The sequence below is a fragment of the Ammospiza caudacuta genome, chromosome 6 (assembly GCF_027887145.1).
Source record: "Ammospiza caudacuta isolate bAmmCau1 chromosome 6, bAmmCau1.pri, whole genome shotgun sequence".
Taxonomy (NCBI): domain Eukaryota; kingdom Metazoa; phylum Chordata; class Aves; order Passeriformes; family Passerellidae; genus Ammospiza; species Ammospiza caudacuta.
Window position 1 is genome coordinate 3,312,949 of NC_080598.1, and position 11,759 is coordinate 3,324,707.

At 44.1% G+C, this 11,759-nt stretch overlaps 1 long non-coding RNA gene across 1 annotated transcript; it reads left to right on the forward strand.

The window, feature by feature from the left end:
• The first annotated feature begins 9,511 nt into the window (after positions 1 to 9,511).
• On the forward strand, positions 9,512 to 11,315 carry LOC131559395 (uncharacterized). Its single transcript, XR_009274874.1, has 3 exons — positions 9,512 to 9,625; positions 10,315 to 10,459; positions 10,850 to 11,315. It is a non-coding gene; the product is annotated as an uncharacterized LOC131559395 (long non-coding RNA).
• The last annotated feature ends 444 nt before the right edge of the window (positions 11,316 to 11,759 follow it).

An 11,759-nucleotide genomic window follows, 5' to 3' on the forward strand; every position in this document is an offset into this window, starting at 1 on the left:
TTCTCTGAAAATGTGCCACTGATTTGGTGTCAGGGGCACCTCAGACAGTGCTGCTGGCAGAATGGCTTCAAATCAGCAGCTCCAGCACAGAGCAAGGCTCAGTGGAGCTGGTCTGGCACAAAGAGCAGAAACAGCCTGAAGGCACCTGGTCATAGCAAGGAGGGGCTGTAGGACGCTGCAGCCTCTTGGCACAACCCAGAGAAAGCAAGCAGAAAACTGCTTCCAGGAAGGCAACCTTCCACTGCAGCCAGTCTGCTTCCTGAGCCATGAGAAATACAAATAATGAGAGAAAAAATGTGGTTTCTGGGCAAACAATGACATAAATAGCAGCAGTGCTGTGCTGTGTTCTTACATGCAGCTTGTTTGCAAACAATGAAAAACAGTGTTGGGGATTTTAATGATAACTCTATTGATGCCATAGGAAGCTGCAATTTTTCTGGTAAGGTTAAGTGTTCAAATTGCACCTTGAACAGCATCAGCAAATGAGGCAGAGAGTATAATGCTGATTTTTCTGCAGCAAGAGTGCTAAGTGACACTACTGGAATAGTCCAACTATAATATTTTAATAGATTAAGAGATACTTAATGCTGAAACAAAAATTTCAAAGTATGCATAAAAATGAACACTACCACTGAACCCATGTGAAGTTTTAGTATTTTTGCATATATGTTAGAAAATCATGTGTTTTCTGCTTTCTTGAAGATTTAGAAGATCAGATGACTCTTAGCAGATGTGAAATGCTGCTGGAAGCCAAACAGTGGTTCTGTTCATTCCCTTTGGACCACCCTGTTGTAAGTTGCAAATGCTTGTTAAAACAGAGTATATATTATTTCTTTGTAGTCTGAGAGCTCTGAACATCTTGCTTTTTCAGTTTGCCTGTTTTTTTAAGTGGAAACATGGGCTACTGAGTTTTATTTCTCACCCAAGTTGTACTTAGTCAGGACAAACCAGATTTCAGTTATTTCATTATTTTTTCCCCTGGAAGTAGGAAATGGCATGCAGATCTTTCATCTGTGTCCACTTCTTTCAATCAGTAATTGCAAAAATAAGAATACAGGTATGAAACTCATTGTGGTGTGTTTGAAGTGTAGCTGTGTAATAGAACGGTAGAAAGTCAAGTGTGGATTTAATTTCCATTCCAGGCCCAAATATTTCATCATCTCAGAGGAAAAGTAGCCCACTCACTGTAGCCCATTTGTGTGCTTCACTCAGTGGTGTGTGTGAGGTGCTTGATCCCCACTCTGGGTGATGAAGGGCTCTGCCTTCCTCCACCAAGCAGCCTCAGTCCAGTTCCAAGTCCTTCCTTATCAGTGCTTTTGGCAATCTCAGAGAGCAGGGAATTACCTCTGAGATCAGTGGTCATGACTCCAGCCTGCATTATTCACATTCATGGAGAGCTCTCTACCAGTGTTCACAAGACGATTTTTAAATCTTGCATTAATGCTCTGAAGTCTAGGCCTGCTCAGCCCTCACCAAAGCCAGAGGAAGATGTTTTATTGACTTGAGGAAAGCTGGCTGAAATCAAGGGCTTGAAGTTCTGTCTGCCCTCACTCTTCCTTTCCTTTCCTCCTTCCATGTTCATTTCTGTGGTGGCTTTCCCATCTGTATCTCCAGGTGACACAGGGAGAAAGGCACTAGGCTCAGACATACATGGCAAGCCAAAAGAAACTGAACAGTTCCTATCCCCTTATCTGACATTTTCAAGCTCGTGAGATGTTTTAGAGGGCACTTGGGTGACTTGGAGCCAGCTGGTGCCCTTGTAGCACCGCGGCTTGGCCGTGTTTTCACTCCTGTTTCCAAGGGCTTTTTGCTTTGGTTTTTTCCCTTTGGTTCTGCTAAAAGCTGCTTGTTGCCTTGACAAATATTTGTTTCCAATTCTGTATGTGTAAACATCTAACATCAAAATGTCTCAGGATTCAGTATGCAGATGACTGCACTGCTGTTTACCAGAGTTCAAAACCTGGGCAAATAGCAGTTTGTTTGGGCTGAATAAGTAATACCTTATTTTGGAGGGCCCAAATAGCCATGTAATTATTTTGAATTAAGAAATTACCATATCATTTCAGGCTCATTACATGGGTATTTATTCTCAGCAGATTGTGTACAGACTGTTACAATAGTAACTTTGGTTTGGAAAGGGAAACAGGGTGGTAATGAGAGGAGGAAGGGGCCTGTGGTGAGCCTGCAGTCCTTGGAATGGGAATGCCACCCCAGAAGTGTGGAGCTCTGTTTTCAAGGGGAAAAGACCTGTTGTTCTTTCATAGCATTTTAGTGAAGATGCAACCAGCAATAAAGAACTATTTCTTTTCATCTATGTCTTTCACACAAGGAAACCCAGGAGCTCTGGGAGCTGTGACACCTTGTCAAAGTGCAGCAATAGTACAAATAAAAACCAGCCAAGCTGGGTAGCAATGCCTGTGACCTGTGTGTTCCTAGTAGGCAATAGGGGGCTGTAATTCCCTGAGGAACAGTCTTGACATCAGACGGGATGTCCATGCCCTCAGCACTCTAACAGAGCAGCTCACTGCCTTGTTAATGCTGATTCCCTTCATGTTCTCCATGCCCATCATGGCTGTGCCACACTGCACTCAGTGTTCTTCTCATCCAGCAGAGCCTGACCATGGCCGAGGGGATCAAGGAGCTCTGGAGAGCCTGGTCCAGGGGACACAGGGAGCCCTCAGGCTTCTGTCACCTTCCTGCCCCAACATCCCCAGCCCAGCTGCCTCAGACAGGAGTAAGATCTCTCTGGTTTCCTTTCATGCTTATAAATGCCTATTTAATCTCTCTAATCTTCTCTAGCACCGCACACAAAAACCTGAGAAATATTTGGTGTGAGATGGAAATTCACCTCGTTGTGAAACAATTGCTTCTCAAGTGTTAGTCATTCATGGCATGGCTCTAATTGCATTATACTTAGGGGATCCTAACACAACAGACTTCCAAATTTACCCCTGAGCACTTTTTTTGCAGTACTGGGTTAGAAAGTATTGGTAATTTGAATGCATGAAATGAGTAACTGAAGACAGACTCTGCCTCTCCCCAGTATATCTCATTAAAAAAAAATAAAAAAGAAAACTGTATTATTTAAGTAATTAGCAAGATGCTGCCATAGTGCAGGAAGTGGGCAGGGGATATTTTGTATTTCAGCTGAAAACATTAATAAAGCAGATTTCTGTTTAGACAAGGTAAGTTCATTTTCAGAAGGGAGAAATTCTTATTTTTTGCAAGATCAAAGGTGAAAGAAGCAGTGTGTCGTGGTTTGACCGGAAATGGGACATCTGGGATATGTTGTTTTTGTAGTGGTCACCAATGGGTGTTCTGATTTTAAGATGAGCACCTGGTTTGACCAGTGGGGTACTGGATCCGCCTCTTGAGACCACAAACCCAAGGAGTTAAAAGCAGGGCTCTTCTCCTTCAGAGCCCTCTTTGGATTTCCGGCGGGAAGGAGTTGGGTCTCTCTCCCCCAGCCCAGTTGCTGCTGGGCTGGGGGAGGGGAAAGCCACGTGGCCCATCTACGGTAGGCTGGACCCGGTGGAAGGGTGGGCTCCGAGCGACCTGTTTAACCCCCCCCCCCCCCCCTTTTTGGAGATGGAGAGAGAATGCAGCCCGTGCTGGAACTGTTATCTTGAAACTTGATATCATGTGCTGGCAGCACGGCTGGGAGGAGGGGGGGGGGGGGGGGGGCAGCGAGCAGCCCAGTGGCCTGGGAGAGCTTTTAACCCTTGTGGATAATGAGAACTTCACCAAACATTACCTTTCCCAGGAAAGGGATAAGAGTGGAAGATGAAGGAAGAAATAGGCCAGTAAGGGGGTCTGGCAAAGAGAAAGAGAGATGTTGAAGGAATGGAGGAAGATGGAGTGGCAATTTTGCTGGACTCTTTTGTTGTATATCCATGGACTGTTTCCTGGTGATACAGAGGCTGCATTGCAGGGGGAAGCGGAGGCTTGGAGCCAGGAGAGTTTGGTGTTGAGACCCCTCGGCCCCAGGGGGTATAGAAGAAATGGGGGGGACAAAGGTCCCAGAGATGAGACTGTGCTCTGCTTGGAATGAGATGAGGCATCCTTAAAAAGGGCCACTCTGAAAGCAGGCCTCTGCCCCATCCCATGCCTGGTGGTGAGAGCACCTTGGCATGGAAAGGAGACGTCATGAGATAGCAGGACTCCGGGCGGTGCTAATTGTGACAAGAAGTCCGTGGTACAAGGAAGGACTCCGTCTACTCTTCATGAGCTGAAGATTTGATTTTCTAAAGGGTGGTGCCAGACCGAGTGTGGATAATTTTGGGAAATGTAAATGTACTGGGGATCTGGTAGGAGGAGGAGGGGGAAGTGGTTCTGTGTAGTTTTCATTTTCCTTGTGTTTTTTTTTTTCTTTTCCTTTGTAGTTTAGTTTTTGTAGTTTAGTTAATAAAGTTTTTTCCTTTTTCCTTAAGCTGGAGCCTGCTTTGCTTATTCCTGGTCACATCTCACAGAAGACACCAGAGAAAGTGTATTTTCATGGGGGCATTTGGCCTTGTGCCAGTGTCAAACCATAACACAGTGAGAGAAGAAATGTTCATGGAAGTTGTTTATTTGAGAAGGGGAAAGCCATAACATGGTAGAAGCCCCTTAGGTGTGTTATACAGCTATCAGACCTGGGCCTTAGACTGGAGAAGATAAAGGCTGTTTGCTGGTCAACACAAGGAAAACCAAAAGAAGGACTGAGGGATGGCAGTATTTTGCTGGGACACAAAACATCAGGAAATTACTAAATTCCACCTTGGCTGCTTCCCTGAAGGGTCCATTTTCTCCTCCACTCCCATGAACTCACTCTGCTCAAGCTGCTTTCCTCAACTTCAGAGTTTGCTCCCTGGCACATAGGCAGGGCTTTGCTGGAAGTCACAGCTCACTTCTTCTTGTGATTCGGTGCATCTCCTGCTTTGGCCTCACCCCTTGAAAAACCTGGCTTAATTTCAGTTAATTAGTTCAGGTCAGTGCCTTCCTTTCACACATGGCTGGAAACAGGTTCTTGTCCAAAGGCTGGGATGATTTGCATGTCCAGTGAGGTTGGACTGATGTTAAAGAGCTGAACATTGGCCAACTCATGTAAATATGAGCTGATGAGGAAAGCACAGCTGCACATCTCAGACTGGATTTCAGAGAAGTCAGTAAGTGACAGATCATCCCATACATGTGGATATTACCCTTCTTGTTGGAGAATTTACCTGTTAAATAAAATCTGCATTGTGCCTTTACCCCACCCTCAAACTACTCCTGATGCTTTCTTCCTGTTCCAAATCGCTGCTTTTCACTGCTGGGAAGGAGAAGCATTCGTTCAGTGTCCTTTTCTCACCCCTGATATTTTACAGTCCTCCTAGAAAAGGTACAGGGAAGATGTGCACTTTGACAGTGACCCTTCACAGTACAGATCAATAGATGGCAGTAGCTGAATCTCCTTGGAAAGAACATTCCTGGAAAAATGTCATCATTGGCTTCTTCTGCAAGGCAAAAATGAATGCCCTCTTTATGGGTTAAAAAGAGTGCAAGTAAATCATAAATCAGGGGCAAAGGACAATGTCCCTTTTTCATTCTCAAAAGTATTGATGTCCAGAGTTGCTTAGAGCAGCACCAGGTTTGCTTGAAGCCATGCATTGAAAGGCTCCACGGGTTCAAAACCAGGATCAGCAAGGATCAGTTCAAGTCTGTGAATCCTTCATTGGAACCTGGCTGGAGACTTGCTCCTGATGACCTGGCTGTGATACTCACCTACAAACAGACTATCACAACTGCACTGTAATCTAGAGTCAGGGAGTCCTGCATCCCTGCTTGGCCTGGGCGTTTCCCCAAAAGTTTTCCTAATGCCACTGCAAATATTTTAGTGCAGTCTTGTAAATGCAACCTAATTTAATTTGTTCATAGTATCCTGTATTTGATCATGTCTATTTTAATATCTCCATCTTATATGGAAACAAAATTTCAGAATTCTCTAATCACCATTGTTTGAATGGAGTAGGTCCAAAAGCTGGTCTGTGAAATCAGTAACTGAAGAATTTGGTTATTTCCTATAGAAAGCTTTAAACGAAAGGAATTTGTAGCTGGAAGTTATCTCAAGAGATCATTTAGTCCTTCAGTTCCCTTTCAGTGAGGCAGAATGAAGAACGTGCACAGCTGATGCCCACATGCTGACCAAAAGCAATGATGGTGCCTGGCCAGTGGCAAAGGTAATTGTCTAACGACAGAGAAGGTTTTCCATGACCCCAAGCCCCAGTCTCCTTCAGTGGCAATTTATTCTTCTCTTTGCATGGCTCATTTTTATTTTCCTCTTGTTATTGTATTGCTGGAGAAGTTTTGACAAAACCAAAATATGTTTCTGTCTATGTATTATACATTTTAAGTGAAAACACATTTTGAAACATCACATAGATTTTTAGATCACTTAGATTTTTCTCATCAGAAGCAAAATGTCACGGAAATTAGCATAAACCAGTAAATTAAGGCATATGGCTGCTGATGTATCAAAACTTCTTGAAGGGGAAGACAGAGCCCTCTGGCAGAACATTCCTGAGTCCTTTATCATCTGAATTCCTGGTATATGGAAATATTTTCTGCTTATTTGCAAGCACAGCTTTTAAAATCTTGATTGTGATTATTCAAATTCTTTTCTTTATAATCCAAAGATTTCCTGCTTCCTCCTTTCTGGGAGTGTTTACATGATGCTCCAGTGAGAAACACTCAGAACTGATGCATTTTTGTGACACCTGATCTGTGAGCAGTCAGGGGAAATGCCCTGCCTGCCTGCTCATGGCCAAGCCAGTATTGTCACTTCTCTGGCTCAGTTCAGAGGATGGCAAAATGCTGGACGCTCTCACTCAGTATTGTCTGAGTCCTGTGAGCCTTGAATTAGCAGAAGGGTGTTGCAGCCTAAGAGAACCCATTCTTCCATGAGATTTAAAGAGCACTTTCCCTGGCTAGAAATGTGTTAGGGTAATGATTTCTGTGTGCTATTATGGAATGGCTGACTTGTTGCTGGATCCTTCTCCAATAGTCAGTTAAAAACCCGTTTATATTATTAATTCAGGCTTTAGAAGTAGGAATCATTGCCAGACCCCACTGGGTTACAGCCTGCCCCCACCCAAGGCTACAAGATAACTCCAGCTTCCCAAAATCCCAGTTTAATGCAAGTCTAGGGAAGGTATCACCAAGGGACAGAGGCCAGAAGGTGAGGAACTGATCTCTGCTGATGGGTCTGGTTGGTGTTACCCAACAGAATCCTTGGAATGCAGGAGACTTTGCCTGGGTTTGCTGCTAAGATCTGTAGGTAGCACTCCCTGCAGGAAGGAGGTTCAAGAGCCTGTGTTCTTTTCCCCAGTCTCCAGGAGAGCCAGAGTGCACCTGTCTGTGCAGGGATTCTGCACTCCTCATCCTGGTCCCTGTGTCTTTCCCAAGATAAAGCTGACAATGTAGATGGCTCTGTGCCTCTGCATGCAACTGAGAGATGTGAGATGTGGTTTTAGTCCAAAAGGGAATTTTACTTACATAGCTGCAAGATTATACAGTGCACTCAGTTTGCCTGAGACAGATTTTTAATGAGGAAGAAGCACCTTAAGTAGATGGGTGAAGAGTGTTATCCATCATTTTCCCCAAATCATGATCCATGATTTCCCTCAAACATCTGTCAGCCACCCAGTAGTTCATTTTCCTGAATCAAATGCTGGAGACAGCTAAAGAACAGCAGTGTTGCTCACAGAAAATTAAGCACCCCCTGGGCAAATAATACTACTCTTTTCAGTAGCACAGAAGTCTGAAATTTCTCTAGCTGTTTCCAGAGGTGTGTCCCTGTGCCCCTTCCTCTGCTCACAAGGTGCCATAGGCCAGGGTTTGTATTCCCAGATCAAAGAGAGGTTTGAAGTGGGCACGTGTGTTTTTCTCAGCTCTTTGAAAGTCCAAAGCTCAGATATGATCTTTCCTGAAATCACATTCAACCTGTTCCAAAGTCCAAGGGCAGAAATGAAAGGATTTAGCTTAATGAAATTCATCTTTATCTGCTTAAGGTATCTCTCTAGACAGAGCCCAAGTCTGTAAGCTGCACCCAGAACTCCATTCCCATTTTTCAGAGCAATGTAGAGTTGCTCTGTGCAAGTCTGTGCTCAAAGATCTGCTGTGCAGAATTAAGCAGGATTTTTCTTTCCACAGGCTTTTGATATAAGTAGGAAAATCTGTCCTTACTTAATATAAAGAGAAAAAAAGCTCCAAGCTGCTAGAGGAGAAGGTGGATTTCCAAGGATTAAAAACACCCCAAACACACTTCATAATGGCTGAGCTTTAAAGGAAATTGTCTGATCCTTTTTTCCAAGATAACTGTTCTTTTCAGTAACGAGGTTTTAGGAACCTTTTCCTATAGTAAGAAATTCTCATCCACGGTTGGGACCTTTCTCAAAGATGCATATTGCACTATCCTGGTCTAAATTTCTTTGTTATTGTCAGTAAAAACAGAGTTTCCTTTCGTCAGATGAACAGTATTAATTGTACAGACTAAGAGTTGGGGATGTAATGTTACATGCAAGTGTTCAGAAATAAAAACCTGCCATTTCATTCCAGAGTGCTTGTTATTTCAGAGCACCAGGTTAAGAAAGATGGCTTCTTTAAATGTAAATGCACTTGGATGCAGTTCAGTGAGGTGATGGTGGTGCTGGTGCAGACGCAGCAACAATAATATGCTTTTTATAACCTTTTATAAACATTTAGTTTAGCTGTGAAAAATCTCAGCCAGAATAAATGACAATCTGTTTCTATCTTTTCTTTGGTCACTTCACCTCTAGAAAATTAAACAGAGAAAGGACAGGGGGTAAACTCTTAATACCAAGAGTTCTCTTTGCTTCCTCTCATTTATTTCCCATCCTGCTGTTCCTTTCGCTCCAGAGCTGCAGATGGTGCTTGCACTGTGGAGCTCCTGAAGGCACCGTGTAGGTTTGTGCACCAGACCATCAGAATCCCAGCTGCTACCTAACCATCAAGTCTTGATTTTACTTAAGCTGATTTTCTCCTCTTCCTAATTATTTTTCTTTCCACTAGAGTGGAGTCTAGTTAAAAAACAATGAATTCAAAATAGTATAAAAATGTAAAAGAAACAGATATTGCTACCAACATTTTATTCTTCTCCTTAACCTCCCAGTGTGCAGAAGATTCACAGCATCTGTTTGGTGAGGATTACTGGGATGATGAATAAATGCTGTAAAGTTTATTTCAGAGTCTTGCAGTCTTCTATCAAACTCATTTGGGTTTGCAAACTTTCACTGTACTTTGGCAGCAGTGCTTGATATTTTTCTCAGATACCTTTCCACAGCACCATTATTTATGTATTTCCTTACACTCACTCATGAGTGGTCATTAGGACAAAAATCTTAACAGGGTCTATTGAGTTTGGCCTGATCCACTTGGTGCATTCTTTGCTTCCAACCAAAGGATGAAAAACAACCATTCTGTACTCTCATTTCTGTTACACCCCTGAATACTGACTTGATCTCTATCCTCCTTCTCAGGATGAAATGGTCCCCAGGACCTGTTCCAGCTCTCCGTGGGTACTGCTGCACCAGCAAACTCCAGAGGGCCCCTGGGTGCAGAGATCTGGAGTCAATCAGCTCTTGGTAAGGTGAGGTCTCCTTTGCTCTCACTTCCCACAAGTCCTTGGAAAGGAGGCAGCAAATCCAAGTCTGCTTCAAGCCCGGTGTGGGGAGAGGGTTCTGGAACATGCACTGGGGGCTCTGCCAGTCAGGTGCTCATGTCTCCCTTGTCTTCTCTAGAGTAAACCAGACCATTGGCTCAGAGATGACTTCCAGCAGTGCTTTAACCAATTTTAGCAGGACAGGTGATGGGAATATGGATTATTTACTGAGGTTTTCTCCAGCTCAGTGTTTGCCCTGTCCCCAGACTGACCTGCTGTCGTGTTTACTAACATCAACATGCTTATTTTGCCTTCTGAAAATACACTTTTTTATAACTACAGATTGCCAGGGGTCCTGTTTTAGTAGTCAGAGAGTTTTGCTGTAGTGCAAGTTGTGTGCTGGAGCTCCCAGAGGCTGTGGAAGCAGTTCTAATATTATTATTTCAATCCAAATAAATATGGTAAAGACATACAGAAACCCATTAGCCAAGAACTTTGAGAACACATTCCTGTGCATGCTTTCTGCTAAAGCCATGACACTGCAGCAAATCTAAAAATCCTACCAAATGATAATTTTACATTGTGATTAGTTCAAATATCAGAAGAAACCTGTGGCTTTTCAACCCTTCATTAAACTTCTTTGTTTCCCCTTCCTCCCTGTGCTTGGTTTTACCCAGGATGGCAAGGCTGGAATGCTTCAGGGCTGTGCTGTGTCTCAGGAATGGCTGTGACCTGGCACTCTGGGGCTGATGCTGGCCCAGGCTTTGCTGGGACTGAGCTCAGTGCTCCTGCTGGGACTGGGAATCACAGCCTGGAACTGAGGTGAGTGACTCTTCCTGGGTTTAGTCCTGTCAGCTTAGGGAGCCTGCTGCAAAGTGCTTGCTTCTAGTGCATTTTGGAGCACTCAAAGAGCATGAGGAGAACTCCGTTTTCAACAATACCCCTTGAACATTTTTTCAGGCAGGGAAAGGATCTCTCTTCTGTTTCAGCTTTGAAAATCTGATATGTAAGAGGAACTACATTTCTTTTCTCAGGCTGCAGGAGTAAATAATGTATAGTATATATAGTACATCTAACTCCTGTCTGTGCAGTTTCGTGATATGATTTTCTTGATTTGCCAGTGTACTTAAAAATAATTATTTCTGAGATTGTTAAAAAAAAAGGCATTTTGGAAGAATTCTTGGGTCGCAAGTTCTCTCCCTTGCATTTCAGGCATGGACACTTCTGGAGCTTCGTCTCACATGGAACCTTCCCAGACTTATATTTGGTTTGTGGTCAGTTTTGCTCATTTTCTTTCCTTATCTGTTACAAACTCGTGTAAAGCCCAGGCTAATTTAGAGTGTAACATAACCAGGGATTTTGCTAATTCATGTTGCAGTGTGTTGCAACTTCCTGTTTTACTTCCTAGTCACTTCCCAGGTGTGGCAATACCTCTCTCCCTTCCCCCTCGCCCCCTTGCTGAGTGAGTCCTGTCAATCAGGCTTGACATTCCAGCAAGGCCGTGGTGTGGTTCATCACTTTCAAAGGATGCCCTTCAGGCCTAGGCTCACTGGCCTGTCTAGGTGTCCCTTGTCCCCTGGGACCCTGCCCCTCCCACCTGGTTGGTGCTCACCTGTCCCTTCTCCTCCCCCTGTCCCGGAGCTTAAAAGGTCAATCAGGCCATGCGGTCAGTATTCTGTTGGAGCTGTTACTTGAGATTCAGACCTCTGTGACCATGGAATAAAACTCTGGATGTAAACCCTCCGACAGAATCCGCTCTCTTTTCCTCTTCACCATCACCTGAAACCTTCCCTCCTGAGGTAAACTGAGTTTCTACAAGTTTGGACTTGTTCACTGCCCAGCTGCAGCATCCAGCCAGCTAAAGGTGTCTCTAAGGTGAAATACCACAGTTGCCGCCTTTGGCCTAGCAGCAAGGGTCAGACTAGCCCAGGCACAATCTACCTGGTAATATGGGGATTCATATTCCAATATTTTGGCACCCAATATGGGGCAAAGCAACTCTGCAGCCCCAGAAGGAATCTCAGTACCTCGGACAGGTTTCGGCAGCCGTGCACCCAGCTGAAAGAGCCTTGGTTGCAATGCTCACAGCAGAGACTTTGGGATTAATCCCAGAAAAAGTTTC